Source organism: Dunckerocampus dactyliophorus, chromosome 10, assembly GCF_027744805.1.
Source record: "Dunckerocampus dactyliophorus isolate RoL2022-P2 chromosome 10, RoL_Ddac_1.1, whole genome shotgun sequence".
Classification (NCBI taxonomy): Eukaryota; Metazoa; Chordata; class Actinopteri; order Syngnathiformes; family Syngnathidae; genus Dunckerocampus; species Dunckerocampus dactyliophorus.
This window is the reverse complement of record NC_072828.1, coordinates 986,668-991,545: the sequence shown is the minus strand read 5'-3', so window position 1 is coordinate 991,545 and position 4,878 is coordinate 986,668. Positions and strand designations below refer to the sequence as shown.

General features: G+C 38.8%; 1 long non-coding RNA gene across 1 annotated transcript; it reads right to left on the bottom strand.

Annotated features, from left to right (window-relative positions):
• Positions 1-1,658: 1,658 nt before the first annotated feature.
• On the bottom strand, positions 1,659-4,112 carry LOC129189331 (uncharacterized). The gene is made up of 3 exons (XR_008572786.1): positions 4,024-4,112; positions 2,517-2,620; positions 1,659-2,259 (listed from the first exon to the last, which is right to left on the bottom strand). It is a non-coding gene; the product is annotated as an uncharacterized LOC129189331 (long non-coding RNA).
• Between the last annotated feature and the right edge of the window lie 766 nt (positions 4,113-4,878).

The following is a 4,878-nucleotide window of genomic DNA, read 5'->3' as shown; positions in this document are numbered from 1 at the left end:
TGAAAATGTCAGCAAATGAAGAAGAATGTTAAAAATGCTGCCCTAAATAAATAAATACATAAACTACATATGTTTACAATTCATTGCGCCGCCATGTCATTAAATGAATTTTAGAATTGGGAAAGGCATAAAAATGTGACCAATCAATGAAAGGGGATGAAAAGGCACAGCTTTCACTGCCGATTGGCTGCCTTACACGTGCGTCTCACCAATCAGACGGCGCTGTGGGCGGGCCCATGCCGGAGACCAGGGGTGGATTGGCCATTGGGAGGTACAGGGAGTTTTCCCGGTGGGCGGGTCAATAATGAACACGCACGCCGAGATCCGGGAGTTGGAGGGGAAAGGAAAATGGTTCCATGGTGGAATGAAAAGTGCACAACAGCTGTAAAGAAAGAAATCGCGCACTAAGAAGGTTAAGGAAGAACCTCAGTCAAGAAAATGTCATCAATGACCAGAGGCCGAAGAGTAATTCAAAGCAGTAAAGAAAAGGCATGGAGGGATTATTGCTCTGCCATTGGAAGGCAAAGCAAGATAGGAGATGTATGGTCAATGTTGAAGAAGATGAGTGGGAAAAGGGTTTGTTCAAACACCTGCATTAGAAGACAATGGAACAATGGCTGGGACTGGTGTGTTGGGGAGACCATCTGGATGCTCATCATAGAATAGGGAAAGAGAGGATGCTAAAAGAAAATAGGGATGTGTTCCTAAAACAGGATGGTGAGGAGAGTGTGATGGATGCTGAAATGAATATGAATGAATTGCTAATAGGATGAAATAAAAGTAAAGATACTGCAACACACTGAAAAAAATAATTTGGCCTATTTACTCAGATTTACGTATTTCAATTACATGACCAATTTCCATCCAATTGAATTAAGTTTTCCTAATGTAGAGCATAAAATAAAATATATGTAATTGAATCAAATAAAACTGAGATGAATGGAATACAGATAGCTAATTTATGTGCCAACCGCTACCAGAATTTACCTTCTATATTTAATAAAGTCTAAGTAATGCTGTCAAAAAGGTTTATGTAAAAGTTTGAATAAAGTTCATGTAATGTTGTTAATAACGTTCATTTAACATTGTTAATAAAGTCTAAGTAATTCTGTTAATGTAGGTTTATGTAAAACTTACAAGTATATTTCATACAAATGATGAATAGTTTAAAAATGCAATGATTTACCTTTCATCTACTTGGTCACATGTATTATATCAGAGAAAGGTACACATTTTAAATTAAAACCAATGTATTGGTTTTAACAAACAGTTTCAAGAAATTGGCAGTGTTTGAATAAATGAAAACATCATGTTTAACCGTTCATAGCCAAGACTATTTTCCTTTAGGTAACATGAGGACATCTTGGGAAAACCTACAGAACCTCATTTTCCAAAAAAATTTGAATATCCAAAAATTAGAATACTGTGAAGAAATCACCATTTACGTCTCAGTTTTTGCAGGGAAAAAAAAGAAAGAAATGTGATGTGATCCTAATTTCTTTCTTTTTTTTCCTGCAAAAACTGAGACGTAAATGGTGATTTCTTCACAGTATTCTAATTTTTGGATATTCTAATTTTATGGAAAATTAGGGTCTGGGTGGGGAAATTGTAAACAAAATGTATTTTTCACACTAAAGTCACTTTTCTTAGTTCATGTTTTCAGCAGGGATGTTTTTTTATTGAAGATTTACCTGCATCGGGAATATCATTCTTGGCATGTTGGATAGTCACATCATATTAAATGCAGTTTAAAATACAGACCCTTTCCAAAAAATTAGAATATCAAAAAATTAGAAAAAAACATTTAAATGCAACAATAACAACAATAACAACACAACAATGTCCAAGATTTGTTTCCATCACAAGTGAAAGATTGAAAGTATAGAAGGAAGAGTCAAAAAGAGTCCACTGGTGAAGCATGACTGCATCAAATAGATCACTGCAGCATCTTGATTTTCAGTGACTGAACTTTTGGTGAAAGCTTCTTACCATCTAGGTTCATCAGTATCTTCTGGTACACATCAAATGTACACTTCCACGCTTGTGTTGTGGGTAGCCCACATTGAGTGCATAGATCATTCCAAACAGCATGGCGCATCCACAAGTGATACTTGGGAGGCCAGCAAGGACCTCCACCCCTTCAATCAGCACTCCCACACCCTCTGGATCTTCTTCGGGCTCTGCATTTTCTTTTCTGACCACGTAGACCCCCATGGTTGTCAGAGGAAGCTCCCTCTCCATGTCATCTATGTTGATGCTCTGAGGGAGACCAGCACAGAAAAAAACAAGTTAAACAGTGTTTGGTCATTTTAAGAGTCAAGATGCCTCCAAAGAAACGTATTCAGATTGACTTCAGAATCCAAACACATTAGAATCATGACTTTGTTGGCATGTTTTCAGTAATATATACTTACCGTAATATCACTGAATATTGCATTAAAGGGATTGTCGGGATTCTTTGCCATGAAGTTGTATGACATCCCCAGCAGCAGTGTAGTGCATCAAGAGTGACTTACCCCCACTTCGTCCCATGAGCCCAGTTCTGGTCAGTTTTTGGTGATGTACTGTATGTGTTCCACACTTTTGACATGCAGGGATGTGACGTAGCGGTCTTCAGCCGCTGTGGAACACATACACAACAATGGACTCGCAGAGATACGATGGGAGAGAGTAATGCCGAGAGATTGCGAGATCTGATTCTTTCGAGGAAGCATTTTTGTGATGCAAACTTATTACTCTTTTGAACGCATATTGTTTTGAGAAGCCAAACTCTTTAAGTGACCCCACCAACTAACCACAACTACGTTCCTCATCACTCAAGTCCGAACAGAAATCCGCTCACGGGACAAAGTGGGGGGTAAGTTTCTGTTGATGCACTACACTGCTTCAAGATTCAAGAGTTTTATTGTCATATGCACAGTAAAACATGCAGTTCACATTACTTACCCTTCACTGAACAGGTTGATTGCCTAACCTATATTTGGGTACTTTTGGGCTGTACGTTTACGAAAAACGACAATTAAGAACTTATTTGGCAGCTTTCGTGCAAGCAGCTGTGTGTGTGTGCAGCATAGTGGAGAGAGGAGATCACTCGTGATGTTATTTGATAAATAAAATGAGGTAGAAACATCACTTAAACTTCGTGTTATAGTATTAGTTATTAGCGACATTTTTCATCCATGTAATAGTGTAACAGATCTTTCAGCAAAAGATCTTGTTTCCATCATTAGAGGTGTGCTGACTACGTACACAAACACCCCCTGAGCAGAGACAGGAGCCGACAGCTGAATGGAGAGGAAGGAAAGAGCTACAACACGCTTATAGCGCACACTGTTCATCTGCAGCCAACGTAGTTATGGACAACTTTTATTCAATAAAAGTTTGGCGGAGATTTGAATAAAGGTTTTGTACATGACCCTACTGATCGAACAACTTCCCCGGACACAACTTCAAAATAAAAGTATTATGTGAAAACAAGGTCTCTCAAAACGGTATGCTCCCGCCAGAGCTCTTGCTTTGAAAAGTAAACAGGAAGTGCTGCAATTTAATATTCTGTGTTTTAGTAAATAATGCTAATATTTTTTCAATAAAGCACTGATATTCGACGTATTTAGGCAGAGATGTGCACAGCCTATGGAAACCTCCAGCAAGCCACTAATTATCTACATTTTCCTGCTTTGGATAGACGCGAGTTGCGCCACTAACTGTTCTGAATCAAATCATCGACAAGTCGCCCATCTCGAAGGATTATCAATATAAGCAGCAGGCACTTGCCGTTCTGTATTGTCAAAAATAATGAATGACAAATGAAACTTAAATTGCGTCTTTCTCCACAGAAAGTAGTTTACTTATCTTAGCTTAGGTTCAGTAAACATGGAAATAAATATGGCGGGTCAATTAAAACTACAACGCAGCAAAGCTGAACACTGAACGTTGAACGCCAACCTTGCATGGAATATCATCATTCATTGTTGAATATTGTGAAAAAATAACAGAATGACATGTGAAGAAGAAAACTCTTACCAAACTCCAGCAGTATACAAGTAGTATGGTGGACCAATTCGCTGCATCAGCGCCTTGTGGTGAAAAGATTTGCGCTCAGCCTCTTCTTCTTTGGTTTTACTTGAGTAGAAAAATATATCGCTCCAGCTGAATGCTGCCACCTACTGTCCGAACCTTTCTGAAACCCAGTCTCATTGGTTTTATGTGGTTTAATCAAATTCATCTAATACTAGAAAGAAACATGCTGATTTTATTCATTTTTATTGATAACGTGTGTATATATCTGTAGTTAGGTAAAGATGATTAACAATGATCTTATAATGCCGATGACAGCACTTCATCATTTTTTTCAGTATACTGCCTGAACCTGAACCTCGATGAAACCCAGTCTCATTGGTTTTATGTGTTTTATTCAAATTCATCTCATACTATAAAGACTCTCGCTGATTTTATTCATTTTAAATATCCGTAATTCGGTAAAAAGTAGTAATTTGTCACAAGGGGTGGAGCCACGGATGACATGGCGGATCCCAACGCAGAGACAGGAGTCCAAAATAAGATACAAAAGGTTTAATAACAGAAGGTGACCCGAGAAGGGGGAAAACACAACCAAGGCAAAAGTACAAAACCAAAAGTATAAACAGAAAACGCTGTCAGCAAAAGGCTGACAGGAACTAACTATGAATTAACAAAAAACAACTACAGGCAAACCTGAGCCGGGACAACGGTAGGTATACAAGTCCAAAAGCACGACACAGAGCGGTAATGAAGGGGAGCCAGAAAGCAGGGAAGCAGGTGAGGAGCCGGACCAAGCGGAACAGGTAACAAGGGGTAGCAAGGAGTACAATCTGGCACTGGCTTCTAGTTGCCGCTGGG